Source organism: Saccopteryx leptura, chromosome 6, assembly GCF_036850995.1.
Source record: "Saccopteryx leptura isolate mSacLep1 chromosome 6, mSacLep1_pri_phased_curated, whole genome shotgun sequence".
Classification (NCBI taxonomy): domain Eukaryota; kingdom Metazoa; phylum Chordata; class Mammalia; order Chiroptera; family Emballonuridae; genus Saccopteryx; species Saccopteryx leptura.
Genome location: NC_089508.1, coordinates 84,831,187 through 84,855,896, shown reverse-complemented (window position 1 = coordinate 84,855,896; position 24,710 = coordinate 84,831,187). Strand labels below are relative to the sequence as shown.

The 24,710-nt window shown below is 35.5% G+C and overlaps 1 long non-coding RNA gene across 1 annotated transcript in view; it reads left to right on the top strand.

Annotated features, from left to right (window-relative positions):
- The window catches only part of LOC136377292 (uncharacterized), a 32,760-nt gene extending 12,704 nt beyond the window's left edge, over positions 1-20,056 (top strand). Inside the window, exons 2-3 of the long non-coding RNA XR_010746275.1 lie at positions 18,287-18,374; positions 19,923-20,056. This is a non-coding gene — a long non-coding RNA (uncharacterized lncRNA). The remainder of the gene's footprint in view (positions 1-18,286; positions 18,375-19,922) is intronic.
- Positions 20,057-24,710: the final 4,654 nt, after the last annotated feature.

The window sequence follows — 24,710 nt, the reverse complement described above, 5'->3', positions numbered from 1 at the left end:
TTATGTCTAAAAAATACCTTAATTTAACAATACTACTAAAAATTCTGACAATTATCTGAGCCATTGGAAAAATGGTGCTAATAGACTTGCTCAATGCATGGCTGCTAAAAACCTTCAATTTGTAAAAACAGTATCTTCAAAGGGCACTAAAGAAAGCACAATAAAATGGTATATGCCTATATAAAAGCAATAATCCTTTGGAAATACCAATTTTGAAACAAAATACAAATATAATCTTAATAGGAATGAGAAACAGGTCATTCCTATAGAATCTATAGATATTTCAAAGATAATAAGAGGATATGGTAAACAATTGTCATCAATAAATTTGAAAATCTAGATGAATAGACAGATATTATAAAAATAATAAGAGGAGATGATAAGCAACATCAACAAATTTGAAAAATTAATAAATTAAATAAGGCTTTTGAAAAATATAGATTACCAAAATGGATACAGAAGTAATGGAAAACTGAATAGTTCTATATCTTTTAAAGAAACTGAATTTTTAATGTAAAACCTTTCCACAAGGAAAATGTCTGACCCAAATAACTTCATCGGTACATACTTCTAAATATACTGATATCTAAAGAAAAAGAAATAGTAGCAATCATATACAAACTTTTCCAAGCATTATAAAAAAGGAAAAATATTCAACTCATTTTATGAAAATAATATAACTATGCAATTATAACCTGACAAAAACATTAAAAAAACATTACAAGCCACTCTTTCTTTTGAATGCAGGCAGAAATGTCTTAAAGAAATGTTAACAGACTCAAAACAGGTACCTATCTAGAAAGTGATCATACATGAACATCAGGTTGGGCTTATTCTAGGAATGCAAAGGTAGATTGACATTCAGAAATAAATTACAATTTTAAATCTGTGGAGGGCCAATTTAAAGTTACATGAGAACTTTTTATTGTGTTGTTGGTCAGGCAGAGCTCCTAACTCCCATGTTATTCAAGGGTCAACTATAATTAAATTTACCATGTTAAAGTATTAAAGGAAAAATTCCTATTACTTCAACAGATCCAGAGTGTTGATGATAAAATTCAATATATCTTCATAATTTAAACACACACACACACACACACACACACACACACACACACCTCAGCAAACTAAGGAATCTTGAAAAATATTTTAAATCCAATATAGGAAATTTATAATTTGAAACACAGACACATCTAAAACAAACATGCTTCTATTTTTCTCTTCTGAAGTTAGAAGCAGGGAGGCAGTCAGATAGACTCCTGCATGCACCCAACCGGGATCCACCTGGGTTTCCCACCAGGGGGCGATGCTCTGCCCATCTGGGGCATTGTTTCATTGTGGCCAGAGTCATTCTAGCACCTGAGGCAGAGGCTATGGAGCCGTCCTCAGCGCCCGGACCAAATTTGCTCCAATGGAGCTGTGTCTGTGGGATGGGAAGAGAGAGATAATCTGAGAGGAAGGAGAGGGGGAAGGGTGGAGAAGCAGATGAGCACTTCTCCTGTGTGCCGTGACCGGGAATTGAACCTGGGACTTCCACACGCCGGGCCAACACTCTACCACTGAGCCAACCAGCCAGGGCCCAAACATGCTTCTATTAAATGCTGTATGAGAGATCATAATTTATGCAACAAGTCAAAAATAGAATTTAAAATAGTTCTGGCCAAGATAATGGAGTAGTTAATGACTGTACTCTCTACCTTACTACCCATGACCGCATCAAATTTATAAAATAACTAAATTATAGGATTTAGAGTTTCTCAATAATGATTGAGAAACACCTGAAGACTAATTGAACAAAAGTGCTAAAACTAATAGTATAAAAAATAAGCCATGATGAGGCGGGCAGGTCCCACACGATGGTGAGGTAATTAAGAATGAGGAATATCTCAGCTGCAAAGATTCTAGCCCCACCTCCCCCTGAGGAGCAAGGGGTTTCAGATCCAGATAAGCTCCCCAGATCAGGGCACCAGTGATATAAAAGAGTCCCATGACATCTGGCTGTAAAATAAAAGAGTCCCATGACATCTGGCTGTAAAAACCAATGGGATATGCATCTGAGTGAGATGGAGGGCTGTTGATGTCCCAGGTGTACCTCCAAAGGAGCCCAAGCATTGACTTGTTCTCTTATAAACTTACTTGTTCTGGGCTCTAGTGCAAGGGAAGCAACTCAAAAATTGCTAGAGATGTACCGAAAGAAACTGAATTGATTACCTTCAAGGCAAGGGCTGGAGGTGCAGGATTCAGGGCACTCTCCCTTGGGATTGAAAGTACTGACAGGCAGATTTCTCCTTTGTTAAGCCATTCTTCAATGTAACTGGCAAGTATAGGTGGGCAACAAATCTGAGATCTTCATTAATCTGGTAACATCATTCACTCCACCCTGGTGATTCTCTGAAACTCCACCTCACACCACCCAACTAGTGCACATGACCCAAGTTGTTTCCAGTAGCTTTTCCATGAAAGTAGCTTACCCAGGCTTATCCTGCAGAATTTCCTAAAATCCTGAAAGGTCCACAAACCCAAAACAAGCAACAGGTGGCATGGGAACACCCTATACCTCTTCCTAAGTGGCCACAAGCCCATCTTGAACAGCTACTATTCTTAACTTGCATAGTAACTCCCATCACGTGGCTCCAAGCCTCACACATGCTGCCACCAGTGTTGACTTGGAACATCATGTTAACTAAAGAGCCACAAGCCTAGAACAAGTGGTGCCTGGCCTCAGCTCACATTGTGATGCCCACTAAAAAGTCCTAAGCCCAACAAGAGTAGCAGCCAGACTTGATCCACAGCATAGCCTCTTCCTATACCTTCAAACCCAGCAAAAGTGGCAACCAACTGAATATCACTTTGTAGCTCCCATCATCAGGTGGTCACAAGCCAGGCACAAAAGGTGGCTTTCATCAACTTGCATTGGAGCCCCTCTTAAAAGGGTCCAGAACCAACACACCCTGTGACTGACTTCAGACCATACCAAAGTACCAACAAACCAAATCCCAAAACAGCACACCTGAAAGGGTCAAATTGGCTGATACCAGAAGCCTGCTAAAGCAACTCCTGGCCAAGGGAGATAACCCCTGCAGAATAGCTCCTCCACTGTAGTCAAAATCAGACCTCATGGTCAGTCAATCTAAGGGTCATACTCACCCATTAATTTTAGTGCCATTTGCAATCAAGGCTCAATTACAGCAGAAAAACACATACATCTCATGCAAGGGACACCCCTGGAGCACCCAGCTCAGATGTAAAAGGAGACTGTGCTATTGGGCCCCACAGGACTCCTTCTATATAAGGTTATTTTTCTAAGACTGGGAGACATATCATATCAAGCTAATACATAGAAATAAACACAGGGAAGAAGCCTAAATGGAGAGACAAATGTCCCAAATGAAAGAACAGGACAAAACCCCCAAAACATAACTAAACAAAATGGAGAGAAGCAATCTACCAGATTGAGAGTTCAAAACATTTGTTATAAGGATGCTCAATGAACTTAGGGAAAGAATAGATTAACTCAGTGACTATTTTAACAAAGAGATAGGAACATAAAGATGGATATACAAATTATAAAAGATAATCAAAAAGAAAGGAAGAATACAGTAACTGAAATGAAGAATATATTAGAGGGAATCAAAAACAGATTACATGCAGCTGAAGACTGAATCAGTGATCTGGAAAATAAGGTAGTGGAAAATACCTAAGTGGAAATGCAAACACAATGAGGATACTTTAAGCTGCCTTTGGAACAACATAAAATGAATCAACATTTGAATCACAGGTTTACCAGAAGGAGAAAAGAGAGAGCAAGGAATTGAATACCTATTTGAAGATATAATCTTTTCAAACTTCCCTAACCTGGTGAAGGAAACATACAGACAAGTCCAGAAAGTGCAGAGTCCCAAACAAGATGGACCCATAGAGGCCCACACTAAGACAAATCATAATTAAAAAGCCAAAGCATAAACACAAAGAAAGAATCTTAAAAGTAGAAAGAAAGAAAGAAAAAAAAGTATGTACAAGAGAACTCCCATAAGACTGTCAGCTGATTTCTCAATGGAAACTTTGCAGCCCAGAATGAATTGGCACAAAATATTCATCAAGAGATATAAAATAAGGACCTACAACCAAAATTGATCTACCCAGAAAGACTATCATTTAGAGTCAAAGAAAGATAGTTTTCCCAACAAGAAAAAGCTAAGGGAGTTCATCACCACTAAATCAGAATTAAGAAAAATGTTAAAGTAACTTCCTTAATTAGAAAAGATAAAAATATAAGTAAGAAATATAATAAAGGAAAAATTAACACTGACAAAGGCAAACAGTAAAAGCAGTGGAGCCACCAGCTGCAAGGGTTAAAGTGCAAAATTAGGAAGCACAGAGCTGAACTGTGGTAGCACAGTGGGTAAATTGTCAACCTGGAACAGTGAGGTTACCAGTTCATGACCCTGGGCTTGCCTGATCAAGGCACATATGGAAGTTGATACTTCCTGTTACTCCCCTGCTCTCTCTCATTCTCTCTCTCTCTCTCTCTCTCTCTCTCTTTCTCTCAAAAATGAATAAATAAAACAAAATAAAATTATAAAGCACATGTGTAATTTCAACAATAAATTAGGGATATATACAAACACACACACATACACTCAAAAGAAGTAAATTATAATGACAAAATTAAACCTGGTGGGGTAAGTAAAAATTGTATTTTAGGATGTGTTCAAATTTAAGCGAACATCACCTTAAGTTAGATTTCTATAAACATAGTTTTATATATTTGAAGAACATGCTAACCACAAGCAAAAATGTAAAAGATATATAAGAAATAAAGAAAAAGTAACTTGAAAGCAACACTATAAAAGAGAGCAAGAGAATAAGAAACAAAGAATTTACAAAATTAGAAAACAAATAATAAAATGGCAATAACTACATTTCTATCAACAATTAATTTAAATGTAAATAGTTTACACACCACAAAAAACATAGGGTGGCTGAAGAGATAGCAAAACAAAGACCTGTATATATGCTGCCTACAAAGCACCCACTTTAGATCAAAAACACATACAAAGTAAAAAAAATAGAAAAAGATATTTTCTGCAAATGGAAATGAAAAAAATGTGGCATAGCAACACTTATAACAGACAAAATAGATTTTAAAAGAAGGGCTAGAACAAGCAACAAGGAGGGGAATTTCATAATGATAATGGAGTCAACCTACTAAATGATATAATTCTTGTTAATATTTATGCACCCAAAGTAGTTGCACCTAAATATATATAACAAATCTTTTTAATTTCATTTATTGAGGTGATATTAGTTAATAAAATTATATAGGTTTCAGGTGTACAGTTCTATAATACATCATCTATATATTGTATTGTTGTTTATGACCCCAAGTCAAGTCTCTTTCTATCACCATTTTTTCCTCCAACTGATACCTCTTCTGCATTCCCCGATGTCCCTTTCGCTTGCTAATCACTATACTGTTGTCTGTGACTATGGGTTTTTTTTTTGTTGTTGTTGTTTTTATTTCTGAAGTGAGAAGTGGGGAGGCAGAGAAACAGACTCCCACATGCACCTGACTGGGATCCACTCAGTAAGCCCACTAGGGGGTGATGCTATGACCATCTGGGGTGTTGCTTCATTGCAACTGGAACCATTTTAGCACCTGAGGTGGAGAACATGGAACCACCATCAGTGCCTGGGCCTACTTTGCTCCAATGGAGTCTTGACTGTGGGAGGGGAAGAGAGAAATAGAGAGAAAGGAGAGGGAAGGTTGGAGAAGCAGATGGGCACTTCTCCTGTGTGCCCTGACCAGGAATCAAACCCAGGACTTCCATACACCAGTCTGAAGCTCTACCACTGAGCCAGCCTGCCAGAGCCTGTGACTATGTTTCTGTTTGCTTGTTTTTCTTAATCCCTTCACCTTTTTCAACCAGCCCCACAACCATCACAATAAAGCAAATCTTAATAGACATAGAGATTGATAGTAATATAGAAATAGTAGTCCCTTTAACACCCCATTGACAATCAACAAGGAAACTATGTTCTGAAATAATAGATAGACTTGACATTTTTAACATTTTATCCCAAAAGAGAAGAATATACATTTTTTCAAGTCCACATGAAATATTTTTCAGTATAGATCACATGTTAGGCCACAAGGCAAGTCTCACTAAATTTAGAAAGATTGAAATCATACCAGGCTAACTTTGATCCCAGTGTATCAAAATATAAATCGATTACCAGAAGTAAACTAAAAAACACAAACACATGGAGGCTAAATGACATGCTGTGAAACAATGACTGGGTTAAAAGTGAGTTTAAGAAAGAAATGAACAGATACCTTGAGATAAATAAAAATGAAAACATAATGGCCCAAAGTTCATGGGAAACAACAAATCATTTTTAAAAGGAGATTTATAGCAATACAGGACTACTGAAAGAGACAAGAAATATCTCAAATAATCAATCTAACATTATACCTAAAAGAATTAGGAAAATAATACACCAAGGCCCAAAGTGAATAAAAGGGAGGTAAAAATAAATAGAAATAAAAGAGAATTTACAAAAAGCAAGTGGAAAACATCAGTGAAAACAAGAGTGGTTCTTTGAAAAGATAATTAAAATACATAAATTATTATTTGCCAGACTCACCAAGAAAAAAAGATACAGGGCTCAAATAAATAAAATCAGAAGCATAAAAAAAGGAGAAGTAGGCCCTGGCCGGTTGGCACAGTGGTAGAGCGTCGGCCTGGTGTGCAGAGGTCCCGGGTTCGATTCCTGGTCAGGGCACACAGGAGTGGCGCCCATCTGCCTCTCCACCCCTCCCCCTCTCCTTGCTTTCTGTCTCTGTCTTCCTCTCCCGCAGTGAGGCTCCATTGGAGCAAAGATGGCCCGGGCGCTGAGGATGGCTCCTTGGCCTCTGCCCCAGGCACTAGAGTGGCTCTGGTCGTGGCAGAGCGATGCCCCGGAGGGGCAGAGCGTCGCCCCCTGGTGGGCATGCCGGGTGGATCCCGGTGGGGTGCATGCGGGAGTCTGTCTGTCTGTCTCTCCCCGTTTCCAGCTTCAGAAAAATACAAAAAAAAAAAAAAGGAGAAGTAAAAAATAACACCACAGAAAAAAATTATAAGCAAATATGATAAACAATTTCAAAGCCACAAATTGTAAACCTGGAAAAAAATAGATACATTCCTAGAAATGTATAATCTTCCAAGACGGAATTAGAAAGAAACAAAAAATCTAAACAGACAAATAACTGCTAATAAATTAGAATCAGTAATCAAAAACCCCCCCAAAAATAAATGGCCAAGGCCAAGTGACTTCACAGATCAAATTTACCAAACTTTCAAAGAGAAATTAATACCTATTCTTCTCAAACTATTTCACAAAGTGAAGAGGCAGGAAAGCTCACTTTATGAGAACAATATTACCCTGATACCAAAACCCAATAGACACTCCATAAAAGGAAGATTATAGGTAAGTATTCCTGATAAATATGGATGTAAAAATCCCCAACAAAATATTAGCAAACACAATTGAGCAATACATTAAAAAGATCAGACATCATGAGAAAGTAGGATTTATTTTGGGGATGCAGGTAGGTTTAACATCCACAAATCAATTAACATGACACATGCCATAAACAAACTGAAGGATAATAATTATATAATCATATCAATAGATGCAGAAAAGCATTTGACAAAGTTCATCATTCATTTATATTAAAAACTCTAAGCTAAGTCCAAATAGAGTGAACAAACCTCAACATAATAATCAACATAATAATGGCTATATATTGCAAACCCACAGCTAACATCATACTAATGGAGAAACACTGAAAGCTTTTTATTTTTTTAAGATTAGTGACAAGACAAGGATGTCCACTTTTATTCAAGTTAGTATTGATAGTCCAGCCACAACAACCAGACAAGGAAAAAAAAATTAAATTGAAAAGGAGGAAGAAATAAAACTGTTATTATCTGCAGTTGACATAACACTATAGAGAGAAACCTAAAGAATTCATCTAAAAAAACTATTAGAACTAATAAGTAAATTCAGTAAAGTAGCAAGATATAAAATTAATATTTAGAAACCAGTTGCATTTTATATACCAATAATGATCTATCTGAAAGAAAAAATAAAATACCATTCCTTTTACAATTACATCAAAAAATAAAATACCTAGGGATAAATTTAACCAAGGAGGCTAAAAGCCTATCCTCAGAAAACTTTAAGACACTGAAAAATGAAATTGAAGAGAGTACAAGAAATGGAAGGCTATACAGTATTCATAAATAGACAGAATTAACATTGTTAAAATATCCATGCAACCTAAAGCAATCTACAGATTTAAAGCAATCTCTATCAAAACTCCAATGGCATTTTTTACAGAACTAGATCAACTAATTATAAATTTATATTTTAGGAACTATAAAAGGCCTTGACTAGCCAAAGCAATATTGAGAAAAAAATTGGAGGTATCACATTGCATGGTATCAATCTATGTTATAAAGCTATAATAATCAAAACAGCATAGTACTGCCATAAAAACAGACACCTAGATCAATGGAACTGAATAGAGAGCCCAGACATAAACAAATACCTATATGATCAATTAACTTATGACAAAGGGGGCAAAAATATACTATGTGGTAAAGACAGTGTATTGAATAAATGGTGTTGGGGAAGCTGAAAATAATAAACATGCAAATAATGAACTCGATCATTTTTTTACATTATATACAAGAATAAACTTAAAATAGAAAGACTTAAATAAAATTTCTAGAAGAAAGTATAAGCAGAAAACTTTTTGACATAACTCTTAGTAATATTTTTTTGGAAATGTCTTTTTGAGCAAGAGAAACAAAAAGAAAGAAACAAATGGAACTACATCAAAATAAAAAGATTGCACAACAATAGAAACTAAGAAAACAAAAAGACAACCTATTGAATTAGAGGAGATATTCACCCATGATGCATCTGATGAGGGGTTAATATCCAAAATGTATAGGTAACTCATTCAACTGTACACCAAAAAAATGAAACAATCTAAATAAAAGTTGAGCAGAGAACTTGATTAGATTTTTCTCCCAAGAGAACAAATAATGGCCAACAGACATTGGAAAGGATACCCAGCATCACTAATCAACAGGGAAATGCAAATGAAAACCACAATGAGATAGCACCTCATACTTCTAAGAATGTCTACTGTCAATAAAGTAACAAACAAGTGTTTGTGGATATGTGGAAAAAAGGGAACCATCATGCATTGTTGGTTAGATTGTAAATTGGTACAGCCACTATAAAAAACAGTATGGAATTTCCTCAAAACTTTAAAAGTAGCACTATCATATGAACCAGGAATAGCACTTCTGCATATTTATCTGAATAAATTCACAAAACTAACTCAAAAAGATATCTGTAACCTAATATTTGTTGTGGCATTATTTACAATAACCAAGATAAGGAAGCAACCTAAGTGTCTGTCTATAGAGTAATGGATAAAGAAATGGTGTGCATATACAGTGGAATATTATCCATATAAAAGAAGAAAATCTTGCTATTTGTGACAACATGGTTGGACCCAGAATTTATGCTAAGTGAAATAAAACAATTTGAAAAGTCAAATACCATACGATTTCACTTATATGTGTAATCTAAAAAACAACATAATGAACAAAAACAGAAACCAACTCATAGATACAGAGAACAAATTGATGGGTTGCCTGAAGGGAGAAGGGGCATTAGAGGAGGGGTGGAAAAAGTGTACAGATTAAGAAGGAAAATTTTCTAGTTATAGAAACCATCATGGGCATATAAAATACATAGAGAATAAAGTAAAATGTTTTGTAAGAATGATTTATGAGTCATGATGTCAAATATGTACTAGACTTATTGGGGTGGTCACTCATAAATTATATAAATGTCTAATCATTATGTTGTAACTGAAATTGATGTAACATTGTATGCAACTGTAATTAAAATATTTTTAAATTAAAAAAACATTTAAGAGCAAAAGAAGAAAATGAAAGGTGTATAGAAAATACCAAATTTCTGGGATGTAATGCAAAAATATTTATGTGCTTGAATATTGTGAAGCATATAGATCTTAAATGTTCTCACTCCAAAAAAAAGTTAACTATATGAGGTGATAGAAGTATTAACTAACTCTACTGTGATAAACATTTTGCAAAATACAAGGGCATCAAGTTATCACATTGTACACCTTAAACTTACAGTGTTATATGTCAACTATATCTCAATAAAGCTGAAAAAATAAAGGAATAAATAAAACTTTAATTATTCACAAAAATCATGTTTCCAATATCTTCAATTGAACTCATAAAATCCAGTAGAATTAATAGTAAAGTTAGCAAAATCCTAGTTACAAGATTAATCGATATATATAAATAAATTTTTTTCTAATTTACTAGCAACAGACATTTTGAAAATGAAGCTAAAAACAATACTAGTAATAAGAACATAAGGATGATGTCAGAGTAATGGTGGCATGAGAGAAACTCCTGATCTCTCCCCTTGAAATTTCAACAAATTGAACAAATATAAGACAGGAAAGGAACCCCAACTGGGTTCACTGGTGCACCTGAAAGACCCATGCACCAAATGGACTAAAGGTGGGACAGGTTGAAAAGGAGGACAGAAGATAAAACACATATGTGGTTAACTCTGTAGAGAAGACAAACCCACAGTGACTGGGTTTTTTGTTTCCTCTGCTGGACTACAGGGAGGAGGGAAGTTTCAGCTGTCTCATTTTTTCCTCCAGGTTACAGAAAAGGAAGCCCAGAGTGATTGGGTCTCCTTCTGCTGCAAAGAGCAGTGAGATAGAGGGCAAAGGGGTAGATAGTGGATTGAGGAGGTGGCAAGCTCAGGGTCACAGCCAGTGTTCCTATTGTCTGCCTGCAGCCCACAATCAGCAGAGACAGAGAAAACTAAAGTGCAGTCCCCCAGCCTTCCAGACCCTGCCTCTCTCACCTCATGGGTATGAAGAGTGGCAGAGACAAACCCCACAGCCAGCTCTCCAGAGCCACTTTTTCCCCTGAAAAACAGAGGCACTCCATATCTGGTCCCTGTTCTATTGAGATGTGAAGAGCAGCACCTGCAGGCCTGAGATCACCATTGCTAGAGCCATAAAGCCAGAACACTTAAGCCATAAAGCCAAAGCCATAAAGACTTCACAGAATGCAGCACTCACCAATGCAACTGCAGCCCCACCTACATCATTGTGAGAGCAACATCTCAGCAGAAGACAGCTCAGAATTTCACAGAGCTAAAAAGTAATACAGCAACATCCACTGGAAGAAAATAGTAACCTCTCAAAACCAAAATTTATTTTTTCTTTTGTTTTTATTTTTTCTTGTTTTCTTCTTCTCTTCTTCTCTTTTGAATTTTATTTTCTATAATTTTGATATTTTTTATTTTTGTGGATGTTTTGTTTGTTTTTTATTTTGGTTTTTGATCTTTGTTTTCTGTGGTTTTCCTTTTATAATTGTCATTATTTTTAAAATTTTTATTGTACTTTATACTTTTTATTGTTTGTTTTTGTTAGAGTTCTTAACATACCACTCTCAAATGCAATCCTGAAAGAAGAAATCAAATACCAGGGCTACAAAGGACAGACACATAATTCAGAAAGAAAACTTAAAACCTCCAGGAAAAAAAAAAAAACAAACTCAATCACATGGAAAACCTTGAAGATAAATGATAAAGATGTCAAAATTGAAGTTCTGAAAATATTCAATGAGATGTGAGAAAACACCAATAGGCAACTTAATGAGCTCACCAAGGTGATTGAAACTTTTAAAACAGAGAAAGAACTCAATACATGAATGGAAAACTGAGGTAGCAAGTTTAGCCAATAGAACAAGCCAGATAGAGGAAAGAATCAGTGACATCAAAGACCGGCAACTAGAGATTTTACACAGAGAAGAGGAGAGAGACTCATGAATTTTAAAAAATGAGACAGCTCTACAATAATTGTCTGACTACACCACAAAGAGCAATATAAGAATAGTGGGTATATTAGAAGAGGAAGGAGAAAGGAATGGAGAGTCTATTCAAAGAAATAATTGATGAGAATTTTCAAAGTTTATGGAAAGAGTTAGACTTGAATCCAAGGAGCAAATAAAATGTCAAGTTACCTCAACCCAACCAGACCTACTCCAAAGCACATTATAATTAAATAGTCAAAAACCAATGACAAAGAAAGATTCCTCAAGGCAGCTGGGAAAAAAAAGAAAAACATATAAAGAAAAGCTCATTAGTTTATCACCAGACTTCTCAGCAGAAACTCTACAACCCAGAAGAGAGTGCACCCAAGTATTGAAAGAGAGGAATTACCAGCCAAGAATACTGTATCTATCAAAAAGTTATCTTTCAAATATAAAGGAGAAATAAAAACTTTTGCAGACATACAGAAGCTGAGGGAATTTATCACCAGAAAACTTCCACTGCAGGAAATACTCAAGGGGGTTATTCAACCCGACACAAAGAACAAAACAAATTAACACTACAAGTATCCTGACCTGTGGTGGTGCAGTGGATAAAGTGTTGACCTGAAATGCTGAAGCTGCTGGTTGGAATCCCTGGGAACTGCCTGGTCAAGGCACATATGGGAGTCAATACTTTCTGCTCCTCCTCCCACACTTCTCACTCTCTCTCTCCTTCTCTCCCTCCACCCCTCTAAATTGAATAAATAAAATAAAAAAACCTACAAGTAAAAGCTTCAGCAAGGTCACAATAAAAACAAAGAAAATCTGTGACAACAATAACTTAAAAGGGGAGAGGATAAACATCTTTAGTAGCAAACAAGGATGGAGTAGAGAAGCACTCATAAGACAAAGGACTCTTGTACATATCACAGTTTTAATAACCTAATGGTAACCACCAATAAAAAAGCCACTACTAAATACACACCTTAAAAAAAAAAGAGGAAACAGGGGGAAGAAGTATAAAATACCACCAAACAAAAACAACTGACAGAAACACAAAAGAGAAGAGCCAAATAAGACACAGCTACCAGAAAACAAAACATAAAATGTCTATAGAAAATCCTCAAATGTCAATAATCACCTTAATTGTAAATGGACTGAACTCAACAATAAAGAGGCACAGAGGAACAAATTGGATAAAAAAGCAAAACCCAACCATATGCTGCCTTCAAAAGACACATCTAAGATGCAAGATCAAGAGTAGACTCAAAGTGAAAGGTTGGAAAATGTTTCTCCAAACAAATAATCTCCAGAGAAAAGCAGGTGTAGTCATACTCATATCTGACAATGCTAATTTCAAGTAACAAAGGTAACCAGAGAGAAAGATTGACATTTCATACTGATAAAAGGGACATTGTATCAAGATAATATATCACTAATTAATATAATATATTCCTAATATAAATGCACCAAACCAGGGAGCACCAAAATATATAAGACATCTACTAACTAATCTAAAAATAGAAACTGACAAAAATAAAATCATACTTAGAGATATCAATACACCATTTACATTTTAGATATATCATCCAAACAGAAAATCAATAAAGAAATATTGACCTCAGCCTGACCTGTGGTGACACAGTAGATAAAGCATTGTCCTGGAACACTGAGATAACTGATTTGAAACCCTGAGCTTGCCTGGACAAAGCACATATGAGAGTTGATACTTCCTGCTCCTCCCCCCTTTCCCCTTTCTCTTTCTCTCTCTCCCCTCTCCTTTCTAAAATGAATAAAGTCTTTAAATAGAAAAAAAAGAAATATTAGCCTTAAATGACACACTAGACCAAATGAACAAAATAGACATTTACACAACATTTCATCCCAAAACATTAAATAATACATTCTTTTCCAGTGTGCATGGAACATTCTCAAGGATAGACCATATGTTGGGCCACAAAATTAACATCAACAAATTCAGGAAGATTAAAATTATACCAAGCATAGTTTTTGACCATAAGGCTTTGAAATTAGAATTTTATTGCAAAAAAAAAAAAAAAGGCACAAAATTATGGAATTCAAAAGAAATGCAGAGATCAAAAGACATGTACACAAATAAAAATGACAAAAAGGCATATAAAAATTTCTGGGATGCAGCAAAAGCAGTGATAAGAGTGAAGTTTATATTACTAAAGTCTTATACCAAGATATAAGAGAGATCTCAATAAACAAGTTAATATTACACCTTAAAGAAATAGAAAAAGAACAGCCTGACCTGTGGTGGCACAGTGGGATAAAGCGTCGACCTAGAACACTGAGGTCGCCGGTTCGAAACCTTGGGCTTGCCTGGTCAAGGCACATATGGGAGTTGATGCTTCCTCTCCTCCCCCTTCTCTCTCTCTGTCTCTCTCTCTCTAAAAAATCAATAAATAAAATATTAAAAAAAAAAAAGAAATAGAAAAAGAACAAAGGCAACCCAAAGTCAGCAGAAGAAAGGGAATAGTAAAAATTAGAGCAGACCTAAATAGAAAAAAAAACACTATTAAAAAATTAATACAAAAAAGAAGTGGTTTTTTGAAAAGATCGATAAAATTGACAAACCCCTGGCTAGTATCACTGAGAAAAAAAGAGTAAGAACTCATATAAACAAAATTCAAAATAAAAGAGGAAAAAGATTTTGAAAGTTTGTATGCTACCAAAGTTAACAATCTAGAAGAAATATATAAATATCTAGAACTACACAATCATCCTAGATGGAGTCATGAAGAAGTGGAAAACTTAAATGGTCTCATAAGCAGGTAGGAAATAAAAACAACTATAAAAACCTCCCCCAAAATAGAAGTCCAGGACCAGATGTCTACACAAGTGAATTCTATCATTTAAAGATTTGGTAACTATCCTTCTCAAAGTCTTCTAAAATATAAAAGAAGCATCAGTACTCCCTAACACATTTTATGAGGCCTACATAACACTCATACTAAAACCTGACAAGGACCACACACACACACACACACACACACACACACACACACACACACACTCACTCACAAACTACAGACCAATATCTCTAATGAATACAGATGCAAAAATCCTAAACAAAATACTAGTAAATCAAATACAACAACACATTAAAAAAATAATACATCATAATCAAGAGGGATTTATTCCAGGAGCAAAAAGATGATTCAACATATGGAAATCAATGAATGTAAGACACCACATCAACAAAACAACAAAAAAATCAGATGATTCTATCAATAAATGTAGAAAAGGCATTCGATAAGACACAACATTTTTTATGTTTAAAACACTCAATAAAATTGCAATGGAAAAAAAGTACCTCAACATGATAAAGGCCATGTATGACAAACGATCAGTTAATATCAATACCAAATGGCAAAAAAATGAAGGGTTTTTCTCTAAAACTAGGAACAGGACAAGGCTGCCCACTCTCTCCACACTTATTCAACATAGTTCTTCTAGAAGTTTCAGACAGAGCAATTAGGCAAGAGAAAACAATAAAAGGCATCCATATTGGGAAAGAAGAAGTAAAGTTATTCCATTTTGCAGATGACATGATCCTGTGCATAGAAAACCCCAAAGACTACACTGAAAACTATTATAAACAATAAACCAATACATTATAGTTGTAAGATACAAAATCAATATACAAAAGTCTATTACTTTCCTACAATAAAACTTTGGAAACAATAAAATTTTGGAAAATGAACTCAAAAACACAATTACTTTCACAATTGCAATAAAAAAATTAAATACGTAGGAATAAATTTAACAAAGGATGTGAAGGACCTATATACTGAAAACTACAAAGCATTATTGAAAAAAAATAGAAAAAGACACAATGAAATGGAGAAATATTCCATGTTCATAGATTGGAAAAATCAACATAGTTAAAATGACCTTATTACCCAAAGCAACATACAAAATTAATGCAATCCCCATCAAAATCTTAATGTCATTTTTAAAAGAAATAAAACAAAAAAATGTCAGGTTTGTATGGAACCATAAAAAACCATGAATAGCCAAACCAATTCTGATAAAAATGAATGAATCCAGAGGTATTACACTATCTGACTTCAAATTATATTATAGAGCCACGATAATCAAAACAGCCTAGTGTCAGCAGAAAAAACAGACACTCAGACTAATGAAACAGAATGGAGAGCCCAGAAATAAAACCACATATATATGGTCAAATGACCTTTGACAAAGGGGCCAAAAATACACAATGGAGAAAAGAAAACCTCTTCAATAAATAATGTTGGGAAAATTGAAAAGTCACAAAAGAATGACACTTGACTACAGTTTGTCTTCTTGCACAAAAACTAATTCAAAATGTATCAAAGACCTAAATATAAGATCTGAAATAATAAATTACATAGAAGAAATCACAAGTATTAAATTCATGGACCTTGGCCATAGAGAACATTTTATGAATTTGATTCGAAAGGCAAGGGAAGTAAAGGCAAAGATAAATGAATGGGACTACATCAAACTAAGAAGCTTCTGCACAGCAAAAGAAACTGTCAACAAAACAAATAGGCAACCAGCTAACTAGGAAATGATATTTTCAAACAACAGTTCACATGGAATAATATCCAAAATATATAAAGAACTCACAAAACTCAGCAACAAACAAGAAACAATCCAATAAAAAAAATGGGAAGAGGACATGAAGAGACATTTCTCCCAGGAAAAAATACAAATGGCCAACAGATATATGAAAAGATGCTCATCTTCACTAGCTATTAGAGAAATGCAAATCAAAACTACAATGAGATATCACCTCACACTTGTTAGATTTGCTATTATCAACAAGACAGGTAATAAGGGTTGGAGAGGCTGTGGAAAAAAAGGAACCCTCATTCACTGTTGGTGGGAATGTAAATTAGTACAACCATTATGGAAGAAAGTATAGCGGTTCCTCAAAAAATTAATAACTACCATATGACGCAGCAATCCCTCTACTGTTTACACTGAAAACTCAAAAATTTGGTACATAAAGGCACATGCACACACTTGTTCATTGAAGCATTTTTCCATGGCCAAACATGGAAACAACCAAAGTGTCCTTCGATAGAGGATTGGATAAAGAAGAGGTGGTCCATATACCCAATGGAATATACTCAGCCATAAGAAATGATGACATAGTGCCATTTACGACAACATGAATGGACCTTGAGAACATTATATTGAATGAAATAATAAATCAGAAAAAGGTAAGAACTGTGTGATTTCACATATAGGTGGGATATAAAACTGAGTCTCATGGACATAAATTAAACTGAAGTGGTTACCAGAGAGAAGGGGTGTGGGGGAGGTGGGGAGGGGGTTGCAGGAAGGGAGTAAAGAAAGACAAATATACGGTGATGGAAGATAATTTGACTTTGGGTAATGGGTATACAACATAGTTAACAGTTCAAATGCTATAGAAACTTTACTTGAAATCTATGTACTATTATTGATCAATGTCACCCTGTTAAATTCAATTTTCTAAATAAAAATTTTAAAAAGGAACATAAAATAAAAGCAAATATTAACAATAAACCTATGCAAATTCTCTTTACAGAAAAGTATAAAACATTACTGCGAGAAATTAAAGAATAAAATAAGTGGGAAATATAATGCTTTTATAGATTCGATATCAGTTATCCCAAAATACAATCTCAATCAAAATCCTAAAAATTTTTTTTGGTAATTGAGAAGCAGATTCTAAATTTTTATGGAAAATAAAGGACCAAGAGTTCACAAAACTATCAAAAAGAAGAAATACCTAAAGGGTTCACACCATCAGATATAAGACTTTTTCTAAATTCACAATAATTAGCAATATATTATGGGTATAAGTATAAATAGCCCAAATGAAACAGAATAGAGCATAAAGAGGCCCACAAATATGTAAGCTCTTGATTTATGATAAAGTTACTGCTAAAAAAAAATAGTTTTCTAACCTATGTCAGCAAAATTACCATTGTCTTAACTACTAATGTACCTAATCTTCATATCAGTTTGAGTTATTGTCATACTACTTTATAGGCAAGAAAAATATGATTTTTAACTCATTTTTATGTTAATTCTGTATGTTCCTAAATATGACAAGATTTTCAATCTTCTCAAAATTAAAATCAACTTTGACATTTCTTTCAATAACTTAAATTGTCATTTTATTCCAATAGTTAAATTATATGTTAATATAGTTGGCATGTTAAAATAACTATAAAGAGGTTATAGATATAACTAAAATAATATCTATTTTAATTTCTAGGACATTGTGAAAATCTTGCACATTTGAACTTAAAAGTATTAAACTTATTTACTTCCAGAATGTCTCAGAGGTTGAATATTCCTAAATATATAGTTTTCCTGCATAACATCCTTTTGAAAATATCTGGACTTTGCAGAAAACACGGGGTAAGGAATAATCCATCAATATCTAGAATAATCACATTCCTATCAGGGTAAAATAATTTAAAAAAATGTTTGATTTTTCTGTAACTATAACTAAAATATAAATACATATAGTCCCATTCCCTATGTAGCTATCTGATCTTTGTATATTGGGGGACGCCATCAGATAAACATTCTCTCTGAAGACTCAAAAACCTGTTTTTTACCCAAAGACAGAATCTCAGGGAGAATTTGATAGGCTCACAAAAGAGACAACCTTTTGGCAGCATGTTACCGTAGCTGAATATCAATGGAAATTTAGAGAGCAGAAAGGATTCTCTTCAAAAGAGTACTGACTACAAATAGTATTCTTTTATATCTTCCTGATGCCTCACTGTAAAACTGAGATAAGACTGAATATTCATCAGCCAAACATTTTAAGTATATATTAATATAAGATATAATCAAGAAAAGCTTATATGATTAAAAAATTATAAAGGCATAAATATCAATAATAATCAAGAGGAATAATATTTAAAAACCCAAGTCTAATAAGTAAATTCCACAGAAGTGTGAAGTCAGCTTTCATGGGGCATTTCTTCAGTAAGCAGCCCCCTGACTCTGTGTTGCCTTGGCCTGTGTTGAAGTCACAAGTTCACATTATAAGGGAAATGTGTGCTATGGCTCCAAGTGGGATGTGAGCTGTAGTATTTTCCCACTGCAGCAGGTATTCTCTGCTTGGCAGGGGCGTCATGGGAGAGATGTCAGGGCAAAGGAATGCTCAACATGACTAATCATCAAGGGAATGCAAATTAAGACCACAATGAGATATCACCTCACACCTCTCAGAATGGTTTTTGTCAATAAATCAACAAGCAAGTGTTGGCCAGGGTAAGGATGAGGAGACAAGGGAACCCTCGTGCACTGCTGGTGGGATTGCAAACTGGTGCAGCCACTGTGGAAACAGTACAGAGGGTCCTCAAAAACATAAAAATGAAACTGCCGCCCTGGCAGGTTGGCTCAGCAGTAGAGCATCGGCCTAGCGTGCAGAGGACCAGGGTTCGATTCCCGGGCAGGGCACACAGGAGAAGCGCCTATTTGCTTCTCCACCCCTCTGCCGCGCTTTCCTCTCTGTCTCTCTCTTCCCCTCCTGCAGCCAAGGCTCCATTGGAGCAAAGATGGCCCGGGCGCTGGGGATGGCTCTGTGGCCTCTGCCCCAGGCGCTAGAGTGGCTCTGGTCGCAACATGGCGATGCCCAGGATGGGCAGAGCATTGCCCCCTGGTGGGCAGAGCATCGCCCCATGGTGGGCGTGCCAGGTGGATCCCAGTCGGGCGCATGCGGGAGTCTGTCTGACTGTCTCTCCCTGTTTCCAGCTTCAGAAAAATGAAAAAAAAAATAAACTAAAAAAAAAAAAAATGGAACTGCCATCTGACCTAGCAATTCCATTTCTGGGTATTTATCCAAAGAAATGTAAAACATTAATTTGAAAAGATGCATGCAAATAGTTTGAAAGGACTACTTCAGCAAATTGTAGAAAGTAAGACTAGGGTTTCCCATTTACATTGAATTAGAACCTGATGAAAGGAAGTCCACAATGCAAAAATTTGAAGACAACTGAATCGGAAACAGATGCCAAACGGATATTTCTTTGCCCCAGGCCTGCTGTCACCTGGGCTGCTGACTTACACCCTCCTGTAAACTCAATGAGATTCAGGGATTCAGAATGGAGTCTTACCCTACCACTTACTATAAAATCTTAGGTAAGCTACCTTTTCTCTATGTATCAGTTTCCTTAAATCCAAAAACAGAATAAACACCTTTCTTAATAACCTTGGGTCATTTTTCTGAAACAAACAAACAAACAAACAAAAAGATGTGAAATTGCTCTTTGGAATCTACTTTATAAATATGATCTTTATTTTTGAGCACCGAGGGAACAGGTGGGGACAGACATGAATCAGAGTGCCTAGGTTCAAGCCCTTATTAAATTATTTATACTAACTAGTACTCTGGATCAGATGGTGTAACAGTCACTTAGGATACAGAGATGAAAATCACTGGGGCTTCTCATCTCTAAAATGAGAAGTAGAAACTATACAGGATGGTGCAAGAGTAGGATTCCAGTTGTTTGTAGTCAGTACAATAATTAATAGTAAATGTAAGAATAAAACTGTGTTTTTTTGTACTCACAACTGCAAACTTACTTTTGCCAAATCTTGTATAATATTCACTAATATCCAGAGGTGCTCCATTCATACTCATGAATACACTTCCAGCCCATTGAGCAAGGGTGAGCCATGTGATTTGCTTTGGACAATAAAATATAAATAGAGATGATATATATGTGTTCCTTCTACACAGAAATGTTAAGTTTCAACATGTAGGGTGCCTTGCTTTCTCACTTTTTCCATGCTTCTTAGGATGTATTAACCCCTCCAAAATGCCCCAGTGTTTATGTGGCATGAGCATTTTGTTATTTTCTGGACCCTGAGTTTTAGTATTATTTTTTTCCTGCAGAACAATTAAGCTTATTTTTTTATAAAGCTAAACTTGTTAATTTTAAAGAACTGGACTTTATTCTCAGTTTATATTCTTCATACACTTTTATGCTGTGGTAAGATTTTTTTTTTAATGAAACAATTAGCATGTTTTAGGAGTAGAATCCAAAAATGTTAGAATTACACAAATATCATATAAGACGTTACTGGATACAATAAGAATATACCACATGAGGGGGAAATAATTATTTCTAATAATAGAGTATACCTTCAAATCTTTACCAATCAAGCCTTATGTCATAGCACTTCATACTTTCTATGTGAGAATACAAATCAAGTTTTGGATTTCACATTGGGAACCAAATAATGATAGCTGTGTTCATCAGCATTATGACAGGTCTCTGAATATCTCATTGACACAATCCATACAGATGGAGCAAAGATGAGGTGGATGTGTTAGATAGCTGCCTTTACCACGCTAAGGCATTTCCAGGCCATATTACAATTTATTGTCCTCAAACACACGCCCAAGTATTTCAAGGGTATGAAAACTGGTTTGTAATGCCTACTTAATTAAAAACACTTCCGATGAAACACTAAACAGTCCAGAACTCAACCCGCTTGAGAGAGGTTTTGAGACTAAAACACTCAATCTTTAGAAAAATAAGGTAAAATTCTAGGACCAACTTAAAAGACAAGTATGGAATGGACAGCTTCACTTAATGAATAGATTGCACTGGAGGTGAGGAATGGAGAAGGGATTGGGGAGAATGTTGAAAACCGTCAGACTTGGTACAAGTTGACATTTGCCAGTTCAGAACCATGAAGGCTTCCCTGGAGCCCTGCTGTGCCTTCACACTGCTAATTCCTTGTGTTTCATTTTTCTTTTAGATGCTTTCTCAGTGGAGCTAACAAAAAAAAAAAAAACAAAAAAAAAAAAAGAAAGAAAGAAACAAAACAAAACAAAATAAAATGGTCTCCAACATACTAAACAGCTGTCTCCAAGATCAGAAAGCATCAGAAAAGACCCTAAAGAGTTGTCTAATCCCAGAGGAAGAGCCTGTTTAAGTGGAGAAGTGCTTGCAGCAGAAACCTTGGAAATTTCGGGGAGTGGGATTTTATTGTCAGAACTTTCAATAAAAGTGCAGCCACAGATCCTGGGAGCATTAAATAAAAATTACCAACAAGCTGTCTTACCTGTGTGCACTCCCCTGAAAGGAAGGGCAAACATGAGCAAGTCGTTCTTGTACATCAGTCAAAACTCTGACAGCTACCCTGTGAAGTTTGACGAGCTGCCATGTGCTGGACTACCTAAGATACTCTTAACTGAACCATAAAAAGACAAATAAATTTGTAATTGTATTCCTCCTGTCAATGTCCTTCCTCATGATCCTCCCAAGCTGTTGCTTAAAATTGTCTGGAAAGATTTATCAATATAATCTTAGCTTTCTTCCAAATAATTGCTTTTTGAATGGATTCAAGAAATTGATACTGATATGGCCAGTTTTTGGACCTCTCCTTTTACTCTCTGCTCTGCCTCCTCCCATTAGGAAATCAAACCAATAAGATTAACATAATCTTTCCTGGAATTGACTGTTCTTTTTAAATAGATCCCATGATAGACATGTGTAAAAATCAATAACAGGCTCCTCATTTATCAAAGCTAATGACTAAACTCATTTTGAAGTTCAATAGTGGTTACTGAAGAGTGCCCACACATTATATATCTAATCCTGTATGTCTGTCTACTTATTCTGCAGAAGAACTGAGACAAAGCAAGCTTTATTGCTTTAGGCACAATATAAAAGCGTGTGTCTCTCTTTTATTTGTACATATTAATTTTCCCTCCAAAGTATGACTATTTGATTGTTCAAGCTAAAGGCAATAAAATGAAGAATGATTCTTATAACAATTTGTAGCACCTTCCCCCCTTTATGAACTAATTCAATTGTAAGTCCCTTTAATTATATTCTTAACTCCTTGAGGTTATGGGCCATGTCCTACATATTTTTAATATCCCCAAAGAGACTAACATAGGGATTGGGTCACAGGTTAGCACAAAATCAAGATTTGGTTTAATTAAACAGGATTAAATTATCCAATATCACGGTCCATGGCATAGCCATTATCTTAGACCAGAGATATTCACATCCAGTGTCAAGTGTGAAAGGTATAGCTTTCCAACAGACTCTGCTTTGATAGACACCCTGCAACAGAGGGAGGTTTAAGCTGTGTTTGCTCTTGATCTGTTTCTGCTACCTCCCACAAAGCCTTTCTCTGAAATTCCAAAAAAGTGAGAACTGACAGGTTTTCATATAACGCCCTCCTTTCTTGTAAACATCCCCTGATTTAGAGGTATAGACCAGCACTGAAAACCTCCTGAAATCTGGTATAGAGATATGGATGAGATACATGCATGAGATGGAGATAGCCCCTAACTAATTAAGATTAGATTTTTTTCATTTTTATTAGTAAAGGCCATATCTTATATTTACATAATGCTTTATGCTTTACATAGGTTTTCTTTCATATACTGTTTCATTTTCCAACCCAAGTCAGAAAACTTAATATTTTTTTTTATCTCCCTAGAAATTCCAAATTGTGGTTTACTGTTCAGTATTCCTCATTTTATCAGGAAGTTGCCTTTTTCTGGGCTCCAGGTTGTATATTGTATTGCATGCCCATTGGACATGGCCATCTCATGGAATCAATAGGTCAGATACAATTTGAAACTCCCTAGGTAATGGATTTTAAAAACTGCTTGAGGGTGGGGGAGAGAGTCAAGAGGAAAAGGAATCCACAGAAACAATAACTGAAATGGAGTGATGCATTCATGATGGGAGCTGGAGAACTCCTGTTCTTTCTAATAGCTTCTCAGGGGAGAAGCCGCCCTTTTCCAGAGGAGCTGTCCTGGGAATAGCAGAGCTACTGCCATTCCATTCTTTTGATGAATAGAAACCTTATCAGTGCAATTCCCCTTGAGACTTGAAGAGAGAAGGAAGGAGTTTAAAGACTTGAAAATTTGGGTTGTGAGGGGTGGAAAGCCCAGCATTCAAGCTTGTTCATTTGGAATATCTCTTGTGAAGGGGAGGGGATTCTGCCAAATTTAGGAACCTCTCAGTGTTCACTGACAGCTGATCTAAGCTGGGTGTATGAGTTTATTCTTGCCAGGGGAGAGAGGGAGCAATGAAGTGAAAAGAATGTTGAATGAATTAAATACAGAGTGTAAAAACAAAAATGCTTGCCTCCAACATATATCACAATGTGATCATATTTTCAATTGCATCTGTGCAATGAGGATGTCAAAGCATCAGTCATTAAATAATAAGTAGCATAAATCATTTTGACTTAAGAATAAGACACACAGACCTTGCAGTTTTTAATTATTTTTAGAAGCAAAAAGTATTGCATGGCTTTGTCTCTCATCGTTGCAAGACAATGAGGTTGGAAAAATCAAGGAAGTAGGTAAAACTGTCTCACATTCTGGCTTTGTGGAATATATTAGAAGACCAAAAAAAGGCTTTTCTCCCCTTTTATTCATAGAATCCTCAAAGTCTTAACTATCTGCTAGTATAGGAGGAAAAATCTAAAGCTATTCTGTGTCCAACAATAGGCTGTTTATTTGGTACAAAATATCTGGTTTATAATGGAAAGTACTGTCATGTTATTAAAATCACTAATTTATGGCATGTGTGCATTTAAAAAAAAATGTATATTGATATTTCTCCCCAGAAGCTTCATCCAACCATGCTGTGCTTCTTGTTCATGTTTACTGTGGAGCAACGGGGCAGCTCCAATCTAACACTTACTTCTATGACCTCTGAATTAGGGAAGAAAGGGAAAGTGATTCATGAGCTGGCT